Source organism: Macrobrachium nipponense, chromosome 29 (genome assembly GCF_015104395.2).
Source record: "Macrobrachium nipponense isolate FS-2020 chromosome 29, ASM1510439v2, whole genome shotgun sequence".
In the NCBI taxonomy this organism is placed as follows: Eukaryota; Metazoa; Arthropoda; class Malacostraca; order Decapoda; family Palaemonidae; genus Macrobrachium; species Macrobrachium nipponense.
In genome coordinates this window covers 35,830,885-35,845,884 of record NC_061092.1, presented here as the reverse complement: position 1 = coordinate 35,845,884, position 15,000 = coordinate 35,830,885, and the positions used below count along the sequence as shown (strand labels likewise).

General features: G+C 34.7%; 1 protein-coding gene across 6 annotated transcripts in view; it reads left to right on the top strand.

Annotated features, from left to right (window-relative positions):
• The first annotated feature begins 5,027 nt into the window (after positions 1 to 5,027).
• LOC135206241 (uncharacterized) overlaps positions 5,028 to 15,000 on the top strand; it is a 76,505-nt gene continuing 66,532 nt past the window's right edge. For 3 of the 6 annotated variants that reach the window (XM_064237620.1, XM_064237617.1, XM_064237615.1), the window contains exon 1: positions 5,028 to 5,150. The gene's annotated coding sequence lies outside the window, so the exon portion shown is untranslated. The other 3 variants (XM_064237618.1, XM_064237619.1, XM_064237616.1) reach the window with 3 other exon arrangements.

Below are 15,000 nucleotides of genomic sequence, written 5' to 3'. Positions count from 1 at the left end.
AGAGGAATTCATTGAAATTGCCCCACCTATTATCCCAAAATGTTAGGATATCATCCACGTATCTCATCCAACGCATGTTTTTGGGTTTTATTGCATTTATTACTGTAGTTTCAAAGTATTCCATGTACAGATTGGCTAGAACAGGACTTAAAGGACTACCCATACTACACCCGAATTTTTGCAAGTTAAATAACCTAATAGACAATAGTGCATGGAATAATCTTGAGCAACAAGACAAAGTTTTAAACTTATCCAACACCCCCTTTACTGTAAATCAACATTTAGTTTTAAATTTAGGCTTATCCTTTGCCTTATGCCAGACCGCAAAAACAACCTAGACTTCATAGTGGCTTTTGATAAATTCATATCTGACAAAAACTACAACCGTGAAGAGATATGTTTAAAAGGAGTGTTACTAAATGCTTTAACTGACTTAAATAAGAAATATCCTGTTCCCGTAGATTCATGATAGCCATCCACTCGCTAAAAAAGTTAGATGTTATAATAAGTAGATCCGACAAAGACGGCAAAATCGTAATAATGGACAAAGACTTCTACCTTGACAAAATCAACCAGCTCCTTAGCGACACAAACCACATACGAAAAAATTGACGAAAAATCCCCTCCAAAACGTTCCCACAGAATTTTTTCGGAAGTAAGATTAATTGGCAAGACAAAAGAGTATTGAACTATTAGAGAAATTTAAAGTAATTAATCCTAAATTACCCTATTTTTTATGGCCTTCCCAAAACTCACAAAGACAATCTTCCATTCGACCCATCGTTTCATGTGCCGGAGCTTTCAATTACAAAAAAAAATTCTAAATGGTTAGCTGGCCTCCTTTCCCCTTTTTTTGGGCACTTTTTCTTCCAGTCACATTAAACATTCGGAAGATTTTTGTCACAAATTCAGAGAAGCACATATACCACTTCACAACATAAAACTTTTAAGCCTTGATGTAGATTCCTTGTTCACTAAAGTACCAGTACAGGACGTTCTTCATTTTGTTTTTTAAGGGTAAAATTATCCCCCTATTCAGATCATTTCCCATTGGCACTTGACAAAATAATAAAGCTAGTTGAATTATGTGCATCTAATAACGTATTTTTCATTCGGGGAATCATTCTACAAGCAAAAATTCGGGTGTAGTATGGGTAGTCCTTTAAGTCCTGTTCTAGCCAATCTGTACATGGAATACTTTGAAACTACAGTAATAAATGCAATAAAACCCAAAAACATGCTGTGGATGAGATACGTGGATGATATCCTAACATTTTGGGATAATAGGTGGGGCAATTTCAATGAATTCCTCTCGAATTAAACACATTAGTGCCCAGCATCAAATTTAAAGTTGAATGGGAAACAGACAACAAAATTCCTTTTCTTGATGTTTTAATAATCAGAGATACGACAGAATACAAATTTACCATATACAGAAACCAACGTTCTCACTTTCATACATTCACTACTTTAGCTATCATGACATTTCTATCAAAATAGGTGTAGCTAGTAACTTGTTCTTAAGAGCCTTACGAATTTGTTCCCCAGAATTCCTGGAAAAAGAATTTGAACTAATTCGCAAGCAACTTTCGTCTTTAAAATATCCTGACCATATAATTGAGAAAGCAATTCACAAAGCTACGTAATTTTCTACCGACCCCCTAAAGACAAGACCAGAGATACACCCAACAATAAAATAATAATTCCCCACCTGGACACGATTAAGAGAATAACCAACCCCCTCGGAAAATCGAACCCTTTTGTATTTACTTACCCAAACACCTTAGCCAAATCCCTGATTAACGTCCAACAAAAGACATCTCCAAAGGACTCTGGGGTATACGAAATCCCATGCCAGGACTGTGACCAATCTTACATCGGATTTACAGGTAAATCCCTTCCCAGAGATTAATACAACACACAAACGGTCAGTTAGGTATGGACAACAGAACTCGGCTATTTTCAACCATATAAATGACATAACCATAGAATAAACTGGAATTTTGTCACGTGTAATTTTATAGCAGCAACTGCCGGTACAGAGTCAAATGATGGAATCGGCCTTAATAAAAGAGAGGCAGGTAATGAACATCTCAAAAGGAGGATGGATTTCGGACACGATCGACAACGTCTTCATTCAACCAACCCTTAAGAAGATTAGAGGAAGATTATCAGCGGGGGTGACTTAAAATGGCTTGTTTGTGGATGGACCTCTTGGTATAAAATACCCACCTTTTTTCCTGTGAACTTTTTCTCTATTCATCTACCTGAAGAGGGAGACAGCAGTCTCTGAAATATAGTACTTTTTCTCCCCCCCCCCCCCCCCCTTTTTATTTGGTGTTTTTATGGGCTCCTTTTATTAGATGGAACTCTGTTGTTACAGAACATTTTTACATTCTATCATATATATATATATAGTATATATATATATATATATATATATATATATATATATTATATATATATAATATAGATTCATTGCTAAGGAACACCTTATATGAACCGTTGTAAGCCTCTTCACTGTCGTCCTTATGATCATTTCACTGTTACAGACATAGTAGAGGAACTTCTTCATCATCATCATTATTAATAATAATAATAATAATAATAATAATAATAATAATAATCATCATCATCATACTAGAATGGGCGTAATATCTGTCTGTCTGTCCTGCTTGTCTGTTGTTCATTCAATGCACGGCCAAACGGCTGGTCAGATGGGCATGAAGCTTGGCAGGGTTATGGTGGGGACCCCTAAGATGGTTTGTAATGGGGTTTCATCCAACCTAACCCCCTCCTTTGTAGGGGGTGGGGGTGAGAAGGGATTCCCTGAAACGGAGCTGTTTCTGGCCGTGAAACGAGGCTGGTTATTCCCGTAGACTTAGTTACTTTACGATTTTTCATACATAATTTCTGTACAACTTCCCCGGAGAAAGTCGCGATTATTTCAGCTCGGACACAATAGAAGATGAAAATTATCATCAATATCCACAAGATTTTTTGAATAACTTAAATCCATCGGGACTGCCAGTGCACAAAATAACGTTGAAGAAGTACTGCCCGGTAATGTTGCTTCGGAATTTCGATCCTGCCAATGGATATAATAAAAAGGAAACTGACAAGTTCCTAATTTCTACTCTTTTTTGGAAGACACAGGATCATAAGAGCATTTATCAGTAGCTATAACGCACTGACATACAAGTTGCGTCTTTGCAGTAACATAATGAAAAGAAAGATACTTTATTATTCGTATCACCGTGCAAAGTAATTGACAAAGAAACGAACCAATCAAGATCCCTATTCCGTTAAATGAAAGTCAGCGACGAGAGAGAGAGAGAGAGAGAGAGAGAGAGAGAGAGAGAGAGAGAGAGAGAGAGAGCCATTTAACGACATTAATGCACTACAATTTTATAATTTTATCTTGTTATCGAAAAATGAGAGAGAGAAAGAGAGAGGAGATAATTTGTGATTTGAGAGCTAAGTAATCCGATAATCCCATCACCGTCTTCGTTACTTGACTTACATTGAGAGAGAGAGAGAGAGAGAGAATCATTAAAAGAGGGTAAACAATAATGAATACGAACTTCTTTACGTTCATTGATCGTCCCTTCACTTACTTTAAGAGAGAGAGAGAGAGAAAGAGAGAGAGAGAGAGAGAGAGAGAGAGAGAGAATATCATTAAAAGAGGGGAAACAACAATGAATAAGAATTTCTCTGCATTCAGTGATCGTCCCTTGAACTACATTACGAGAGAGAGAGAGAGAGAGACTATTTGTGTAATCGCCCTTATTTTAATATTGCTGAACAAATAGTACATATAAATTTTTCACTTCTGCACCCGTATTTTATCACCCATCGTAGATGGGTAAGTTTGCTAGTAATAATAATACTAGACCTTTGTTAGTTTATTTCTATGTTATTTTCATCATCATTTTACATTACTGCTTTTTCTTGGCTATGTATCCTCCTTGGTACTTTTTATTAGCTTATGGAAGTCCATATTTTCAAGTATTTCATTTTGTATATACCTATACATGCAATGAGATTTATAAAATAAAAGGTCCAGTTCTGGGAAAAAAGAAAAAAGTTGTGTACATTAATACAATTTATAACAGGACGTCATTTAAACTGGAGGGTATCTAGCGGAAATATTTATTCAGGAAAAGTTACCAGCTTTCTAGTACTAATTGCTCTCATCTTCTTGTATCCTTAGATACGGATACCAGACAATAGGACCGCTAGTCCTGGAAAGTTGCAACTTTTCCTGAATAAATATCTTCGCTAGATGCCATCCAGTTTAAATGAGGTCTTGGTATTTAATGTATATGTGTGTGTGTGTGATAATAACCGTAATTTAGATTCACATATTTGTATTTGGTTGTGCGTGAGAGCCATAAATATTGATAAATGTTGACATTTCCATTAGTTACCTGTCAGCTTGCCCTAGATTAGGCTGACTGAATAATAAGTGGCTGGTCGTGTACTGATCAACTCAACCAGCATGGAATTCAGGTTATGTTGATTATTATTATTACTATTATTTATCATATTTAATATTTGTTGTAACTATTGTTATAGCCCCAATACAACAAGTAATATTTTGTGTATAAGTGACATTAGTTTGAGAAGTAAATTGTAGACGTAGCACTATTACTATTAAAAGTAGCAGCGTTTCGTAAATTATGTGAGCTAAAAATAGATAGTGATGAGATCTATGTATGACTGGTGTTCTTCATTCATTGCGTTTAAATTTTCCTGATTTTATTTCTCAGCAGTTGTATCTTAAAATTCATATATTTTTGTTGGTTTATTCAATAATACTTATTTCATATTTTACCTTTTTGAATAACTTTTTATAATAATAATAATAATAATAATAATAATAATAATAATAATAATAATAATAATAATAAGACAAGCTACCTAATAATAATAATGACAATAATGTGGGCGTTTCTCGCTACGTAGAAGTTTCCATTTTCTCCACTCGCATAGAAAACGAGAGGTAGGCTATCATGGAGGGAGGTGGAACCATAGTCTCGCGCCAGATGACACTTACATGTGTGAGTGAGAAGACGCGCCGTCGTTTTGCTCGTGGATATAACTGTTGTTTCTTCTTTTGCACCGCCGTCGTCATGTAGGTGTAGAAGGTAAAGGTCAGATTGAAACCTCGTTCCATATATTTCTATAAGTTCCCGCGTGACTGGGCTAACGAGAAGGTGCGTTGCGAAGAAAGTTAATTTAATTGTGAGAGAGAGGTTTAATTTCGTGCCAGCGCGTGGTTTGTGGATAGGAAAAAATGAAGGAAAACTTCACGAGGAGTTGTCAGCCACAGCGTAGTTACGGCTAGACGGACAGCCAGACAAGGTATGATGAATTTTAATGTGAAAGTATTGCTAGGTAGAAACGAGAGTTGAAGAAAAAAAATGGAGAAAGTATATTTGCCCCTAGACTCGAATGTCCATACGACAGGAAAGCACACACTCGTTAGAATGTATTGTGCGAGTCGAGTGGATATATTTATTTATGATAAATTAAATTTCCCATTTGCAAGACAATCCATGCACATAGTCGTTCAACAAGCTAGTCCGTTTTCAGACATCATAACTGTCAGCTTATCAAAAGTACCTTATAGCGGGGTTGTCCGTCTTCAAGGTAGAGTGGGTTCGAAACTTCCGGTTTACTGTAAAATGTTTTTGACGATCAAATATCGAAAGTGTTGTTGGGGCAGAGTGCTTCCTTCGCTCTCTCTCTTCCCCAGGGGACTGACTAACTCTTGTGTGGCGTGTTCATTGCCTTTGATTAGGATGGCATTGGGGAAGAGGCTCGGGCTATTCGCTTACGTAATATGGGCGGAGGCATTATACTACTCTCCTCTCCAGTTCCAGTGTGGGCTGCGTGATGTGAGTGGGCCTAAGAAGAGCAAAGGGTGTGAGCCCATCGTAGGTAAATTAATGAGGTCACACCTGAGAGAGAGAGAGAGGATAGCAACGCCCACTGTAGCCATGTTGAATGGGCGTTCTGATATAAGATGCTTTAGTGAGCATATTTAGAGTAACATGTTACGATGATAGTCCTACTGCCAATAACACTGTTTCAGCTCTTACATTATAGTGAGCTTCCCAGCTCATGGTGCTATGGGTGATACTAAGGAAGATCCTATGTTACTTGTATCACATAGACCTCTGTATCTGGTAGTAGGACGGAGCAACAGCTGGTAGTATGGTTCCTGTTACGTGACAGTGCAAGGATTAGAACTACTTGAAGCAATAGGTTTTTGTAGACTAATTGCGTTAATGCTACTACTATTGAGAATATTTTTATCTCTTAGTATTATAACTACCACATGTGGCACTAGTCAAAATTTGAATGACGGTCGCTGAATCAGATAAAAGAAAAATTGTGCCATCGGCCCGGTATCGTTTGTTTGATTAGTTGCACCTAGGATGACCGAGTCACGCCCCGCCCCCCCCCCCCCCCCCCCCCCCACCCCACCCTCTCTCTCTCTCTCTCTCTCTCTCTCTCTCTCTCTCTCTCTCTCATAGAAATAGAACCAATCTCTGGGCGATTCTCTCGTCATGTTCATTTTTTCGAGCCCTCGCTGGTCCATTATTTGTCTGGTCAAGTTTAGTGTTTTCTTGAATAGTTTTGTTCTTCCGTGTCATCATTGTTCTTCAGTAGAGAATCCTTTAGCTTTTTTAACATCTACATTTTCGCATTTTTCCAGCTCTTGAGGTAACTGACTGCGTGATCGAGTGAGTGCTGCGTTTAAAGGTTCAGTTCCCACTAACGTAACTTTAACGCTTTTTGGTTCCTTAGTATGTGACCATGTTCTTACACGTGTATTTATTCTGCCGGTGGTGTTATTATTGTATGAAGTACTTTACTTAATGTATTTTTTAAAGGACTTCAAAGCATATTTTGTATTCAATTCTTGCATCAATAGGCTGGCGGTGTAGCCTTATAAGGATGGGAGTGGTTAATTCTTGGGATCATTCATTATTAATTTCGCTATTTTGTTGAATAAATTCTGCAGCTTCCTCAGTCAATTTTTGGTACACCATTATAGACTTACATTAGCCTAATCTTGTGAGTACGCAGTTATGTACAGGCATTTTTAGCATATCATTACCTCTAGCGAGATTAATTCGTTAATATTATTTGCTGGTAGATTTGAGACCTTGTTTTTTTGCCAGTCTCGGTCTCCTAACCATTGTGTATTCTTGAGTACCCGGAGACCATTTTTTTCTATTATATATGTATTTTTCCATTTACGTGAGTACGTGTTTCTTCTCTCTCTCTCTCTCTCTCTCTCTCTCTCTCTCTCTCTCTCTCTCTCTGATTCTTAACATCGTTTATTCTTGAGTTTCCTGATAACCAATGGTTTCATTTTATTTTATTTTTCCTGTATGAGAATACATGTGTATTTTCGCTTCACGTCAGTTCTCTCTCTCTCTCTTATTCTTGAGCTTCCTGATATCCTTATATATTATTTCCATGCTTGAAATTACATGTTTATTTTCTCTTCACGCCATTTCTCTCTCTCTCTCTCTCTCTCTCTCTCTCTCTCTCTCTCTCTCTCTCTCTCTCTCTCTCTCTCCCCAAAACCTTGGCATTTCTCCATCCGAGCTTTCCCCCAATCGTTACCTGTTTCACGTAACTCCCTGGTTGAGGTCTTATTACAGTGTATGGGCAGAGTAGAGGTCAAATTGGTGACCTTTACGGTTACTAAACACTGTTACGGACTTGCTGTGTTTTAAATCTACTCCTCCGCGGCTCAGTGGGATTCGAAAGTATGTTTTGTCAGTGTATGTGTAATTGGTGTGTGTGGCAGCAAAAAAAGTATCGCGTTTCAACATGTAAACAAACAATTTATGTATAATGTGTACAAATGCTGTTATATAGTGCGTAAGTGAAATTCATTTATAAATATAATGTCTAGAAAAAAATACTATTGGGTGTAGGAGGAGAGAGAATACAAATATGTTTGTATTATTTCTCACGCCCCTGTCTCTCACTCTATATAATATATATATATATATATATATATATATATATATTTATATATATATATATATATATATATATAATATATATGTATATATATGTCATATATATAATACATACATATATATATATATAATACTATATAATTATTTTATATATACACATCCATACATATATATATATATATATATATATATTATATATATATATATATATATATATATAGTGAGAGACAGAGGCGTGAGAAATAGCACAAGCATATTAATCACCCTTTAAAAGTTTGATCGCCAGACCAGCTGTGAACAAGTGGTAACAAAACACCCATTGCGTCGACCAGTACAGTTGTCTCTTTAAAATTAAATGTCCCTATGCCTCGGTGACTGTTCCGTGTCTTGTGTCAAGTAAATGGGCGTCGTGGGTGTCGGTGTCATCAAATTGCGCTTCTGAAATATTCTACTCTAAGGTTCATCGCGCCTTGTTGGTTTTATTTATTTATTAATTTTTTTTTATGGTAATGTTCTCCTTTCGTCTACCTTCTGCTTGCTATGGTGTTTCGGTTATTTTTTTTTTCCTTCATTTTATTTATCAGAAATGTCAGATCCCGCATCTGACCGATGTTTGTTACTTCAGTTTCCAAGACACAAGACATAGATATGTACATAGATACGTACATAGATACTTTATGTTTACATACATAGGTACTGTATATGTACGTACATATATACTCAATATAAAAGTAGATGGGTAATGTGTTCATATATATATATATATATATATATATATATATATATATATATATATATATATATATATATACTTACATAAGTCCTGTATATATGTACATAAGTACTGTCCATATATACATACATAGGTACTGTATGTATATGTACATAGGTAATCTACTAGCCCAGAGAAATTTAAAAGATTAAAGTTCAAACATGAAAATATTGTGGTACGATAGAAAAACATGAATTTAAACAGGAAATGGAGACTATAGAAAACCGTATTGTATGACTGAAGGGACGAGGTTGGGTTAAAAAATTTTCCTCTTATTTATGAGTAAATAATAGTTTGTTGAAATAAAAGGATTCACATTATGAAGGTCCCAAGTTCGAGGTTTCCATCAAATGTCCTCACACTGCTTCGAGACATCTTGTCTCTTCCTTAGGGGTGTCCGATACTCTTGAACAGGCGACGAGATGTCTCAGACATGCCTGTAAGTATAAACACGCCTTCTCTCGAGCGTATGATTTTGTTATTGTATTCACTCCACATCGACGAGGTTTTATTAGGTGTTTGTGTCGATTTTGAACAAGAGTACACATCAGTAACTTAGAAGGGTATCTGGAAAGGTGAACGTGTAGTAGTTCGTTGTGAATGAACAAGTAAAGAGTTAGGTTTAGAATAAAATGTATTCAAGGTTTGTTGGATTTGTGAGTTGTGGTCGTTATTTCATAAGGAAGGTAAAAAAAAGAAACGGTCGATAATTATAAGTAAATGATGAAGGAATCCTTCTTTACACGAGTAAAGTATTGTTGATGATACTGGAGTGAGACAAGTTATTTTCCGATGTTAAAAATTTCGATTGTTTTGAAATAAATGACAGCGAAACTGAAGGAATACTTTAATAGCACAAGGGAAGTTTAATTATATTATCACGATGGCAGGAATGTAGGAAACAGTTCTGTCGCCGTGCTGTTAATGAAAGAAACTTTTGTAGATTGCTGAAAAATCTTGAACGGTGTAGATTTTTTTTTTTCTCTACTCCTTGCTCAATTTTCTAAGATTATATTGGACAGTATCTTATGCTTTATCGTTTACTAAAACCGCCCTTTATATAGAAAAGAACTTATGCAGTTTGCTTTAGTGGGGAAATTTGTAAATCCATTATATACGTCTTAGAGAGCAGTCAAAAAGCACATCCCTCCACCAGTCCAAAAAATATCTGAATCTAATTTTTTTCCTATTTATTAGTAACTAACGGACAGAGATGAATGTGTAATCTCTGCCAGTTGAGTTTCCTCTTCGCTACCATCAGACGGCCCTAAGTTAAGAATGGTCGTCGTAATATATGTTTATTACGGCTTAGATGGTTCAGACATTCATAAGCAAAATTTCGAAAATGCCATTGGCTTTACAACTGGAATAAATTATAGGAGAACACCCAGGTGGGACAGAAATTAAAAATAATGAAGCGAAAAAAGGACAGAATATAGATGGACGTAACACGTAACTAAAAGATGAACTATCACATGAAAAAATTAATGCATAATTTTCATGACAGTCATCAACTGTAGCTTAAAATCATCATGAATAAAAAAAAAATAAAAGTAAAAATCGGAGTTGTATAGGTGCATCTATCCTCAGCGCTAAGGGTATAGTGACTCAGAAGACACATATGTATATGTAAGGTTTCTTGTATTGAGTTACAATTACCACACGCCTTGCGTAGTTATATTGCGTAATGAGGATGCCCCTGATATATTTATTTCTTTATTTGTTCATTCATTTGTGCAGTGCTTAGATTCATCCTTATGTTGGTGATGTGATGAATGTGACAAGTTTTGACATTTGGCTCGCTTTAAAGAATTATTATTATTATTATTATTATTATTATTATTATTATTATTATTATTATTATTATTAAATGCTGCTTCATACATAAACAATGCAAAATTAGTTATATATATAAATATCTATATATATTATATATATTTCAAAAGTGGTTATTATTATTATTACTATTATTATTATTATTATTATTATTATTATTATTATTATTATGAGCTGCTTAGATAAAAACAATGCAAAAGTGACTATTATTATCATTATTATATTAGGAACTGCTTCATACATGAGCAATGCAAAAGTGACTACAACTTTCATCTTTTGTTCAACCAAAAATTGAAGAATGCATAAATAAAGAGCTACGGAAATAAAAGAGAAAAATAAGACTTTTGTTCAACTTGGCCATCTTAAACTCTGGTAAATGAAGGGGAGAAGGGGTGGGTAAGTAAATGAAAGGGAAGGGGAAGAGGGGGGAGAATTTCCAAGTCAACCAAGACGTAGTGGCTGTATGCACAGCTGGCGTTAGTATGCGATAAATCAACATACGATATCTTTAATGGTCCCTTTGCCTTCAACAATATTCTCATCCCTTGTGAACTGCGTGTTACTGGTTGTAAGTATCTTTGACTTTTGGAATCTCAAACTTGGTTTTAAGTTTCCTCTAGCTCCTGTGAGGTATATATATATATATACTATATATATATATATATATATATATATATATATATATATATATATATATATATATGCATTTCCCCTCTGTCTTTCTTTCTTTCTTTTGCGTCTGTTATTTGTGTGTGTGCAGTCATTCGTTAGTGTTTTTACTCTTTTCTTTTCTTTGATTTTTTGTTTTTGTTTTTCATCGATTCCCCATTTACTTACTCTGTTCTCTTTCATGTGTAATATGTTTGTGTGTATATAAATATTTATATATATATATATATATTATGTATATATTTATATGTATACATACGTATATTATATATATATATGCAAATACATGTGTTGTGTGTTTTATGTATGTTTGTATGTGTGTACGGAGATCTCACATAGCGGAAAAGATATTCGATTGAAAATGCCTAAAATATCCAGGAAATGCGATAGTGCTTGAAGAATAAAGGTGAGTGGCGCATTGTGTAAGGAGGGGGAATGCACTACCGACAAGACTTTGCTGCAAATAACATGAATCCGCTGATTCTACGGAGATCTTCCGCTCGTTGGGTTCATCCTCTAGGAGTCTATAGATACCGGTTGAAGCATCAGTATAGAGGGGGGGCTTCTAGATCATGTATGACCTGCCCATTTTGGGCAAAACAGCTTATTTTTCATTTATATACATGTATATACACATACATATCTATTCCCGCTTCATTTGCCTCTCACGATCAAGAATTATGTCGAGAAGCGTCGCAGTCTATCGGCTGCAATGTTTATGTGGAGGCGTTCTCACAGCTCATTCCTGGTGTTAGTATCATGTTTCTTGTTACATAAAGCGCTGCAGCTCTCGTATGTGACAACGCTTTGGATGTTAACGTTTGTATCTTTGGACAGTTGGCTTCATTTCTTTATGTATGTACATACACATAAATACATACATATACTATATATATATATATATATATATATATATATATATATATATATATATATATAGTATATATACATTCATATTCATATATGCATGTATATTTGTAAATATATATATATATATATATATATATATTATATATATATATATATATATATATATAAATCAATTGAACTAAAAGTTAAGAAATATACTAGGTGTAGGTCCTGACCGATTTCGACTGTATGTTGACCTAACGCAAGTATGTTATTTATTTACTGTAACTTAACTGATACATGAATATCGCTGCACTATTATTATTATTATTATTATTATTATTATTATTATTATTATTATTAAATATTATTTAAATGCGGTTTGTTACCGGAGTCAACTCGAGTAAAAAAAAATGACACTGATCAAGCAACCTCGTTCAAGGAAACGTACTGAGATCGTGATTTGTATATATGTATATATATATATATATATATATATATATATATATATATATATATATTTATATGTGTGTGTGTGTATGTGTGTGTGTGTGTGTGTGTGTATCACGAAGGTATGGAATGTGAGAAATATATAAGGAATAATGACATTGTTTCTCTTTCCTTCGTGGAATTTATATTTATATATATATATATATATATATATATATATATATATATATATATTAATACAGGTGTATGTGATTATACATGTGTGTTGGTATGAACAGTACGTAATGCTCTGAAGGTTCGCTGCAGAGGGAGTCCGATTCAGACTGAATTCAGCAACTCAAGGATAAATTTGGCATACCGTGTTGTTTTACTTCCTTGAAAGACACCCTGTATTAGGAGAAACACCTTATAAGGAAACATGTTTGTATACACATACCTGCCTCCGTCTTGTTTACCCAAGTGTTCACCTGAGTTAACTCTTCATCCATAACTTCCAGCTGTCTCGGTATTTCCTAAGACCTGCTCCAATTCCCTCTGATTGATTGATTACTTGTCTGAAATAACTGGATTTCTAGAAATTCAGGTTTATTGTTTAACAATTCACGCACGTGTGAAAAGGTCTTTCCTGAGTTAATCCGCGCGTTCACACACACACACACACGTATATTCTATATATATTTATTAATATATATATATATATCTATATATCTATATATATAATATTAATATATATATATATAGATAACATTAAGATTATTATGAAAGTGATAGATAGTGGTAACTCCAAGTATACTCTAGTGATTATATTCACAAGCTCCAAATGATTTTGAATATTGTCGACTTATTTCACAAACGTTTGTGTAAATGCGTTGATTGATTTGTTTATCGTTGTTTACTTACTAGTTTTTTTTCTGAGTGTTCTAGGCTTGATTAGAAACGTCTTTTCCTCTTTATAGTGTTCTCAGTTTGAATATTCTTGGTTTTGAGTTTCTGAATATATATATATATATATATATATAATATAGTATATGTTACATATATATATATATATATATATATATATATTTAATATCATATATATATATATATATATATATATATATATAACAGAGAGACAGGAAGATATGTGGGTTTGTCTTCTTAAATTGTCTTATGGCCACTAATCCAAGATGGTGCTAAAAACATGGTTATGGAGTTTGTTGACAGAAGTTCAAATATCCAAAATATATACCAAAATCGTTTGGGATTTATTTTAAATGAACAACGATAACACAAAAACTCCTAAATAAAATAAAAACTAATACTTCAACTTTTATCGGTATTGCCCAGCGTCAAGTTAAGGTCACTTGCTCAAACCTAGCCTGCTCTCTCTCTCTCTCTCTCTCTCTCTCTCTCTCTCTCTCTCTCTCTTCTCAGTTTCTTATCTTTGGGTTTCTGTCTCTATCTCTCGGTCTGGCTCTCTCTCTCTCTCTCTCTCCTGCTCCTAGAGATAAGTGAGCACATGATGTCTCCTCGGATGGAATAACAAGTCTTAAAGACATCCTAATCCGTGTAACTCTCTCTCTCTCTCTCTCTCTCTCTCTCTCTCTCTCTCTCTCTCTCCGCATTCCTATCCCGTCATCTTCGTTCTATCTAAACTGGTAACTCTCATTGCCCCTGTATCTTTTTCTCACTCTCTCCTGGTACCTATCATTAGTGTTCAGTTACGGTAGTTTTCCCATTTGGACCTTAAGTGAAAGTGTATTCAATGAACGAAGTGAAACAAGAAAAATTATTATTATTGTCTTTTATACCTTGCTTTTAGTTTACAATGATATGCCTTAACTTTGCTGCGACCCAAAAACCTCCTGTAAGCAGCTACTGTGTGTGGACTCCAGTGGAAGTTTTCAACAATTAAAAAGGGCTTTCTTCGGAGACTTCTCGTCTTTTCTCTGCAGGAAACTTGTTATTAAAGAGAGTTTCTATATATATGTGGATCCATATGTATGTATATATATTTTTATGTATATATAGAGTATACATTTATATACATATAGACATATATATGCATATATTTCTATATTTAGATAGTTATATCTATATATAATGATATATATATAGGCGTGTGTGTGTGTGTGTGTGTATGTACGGATTCAAGTATGTATATATGAGTTCAGCTATGTGAAGCAAATCACCTTCAGCAAGAGTATTCAGTTATCCAGTCCTTCTTGGGCCGATCAGGGAACTAACTACCAGTCTTGTAACATGACACACACCTGGGCAGGACAAGACCAGACGAAAGAATGAGAGAGAGAGAGAGAGAGAGAGAGAGAGAGAGAGAGAGAGGGACACTTTGCTTTGCTTGTCAGGGCAGGTGGACTTGTGGTAGAGAGAATAGTACTAAACAGCCATCACTCACAAGGTCATATTTTT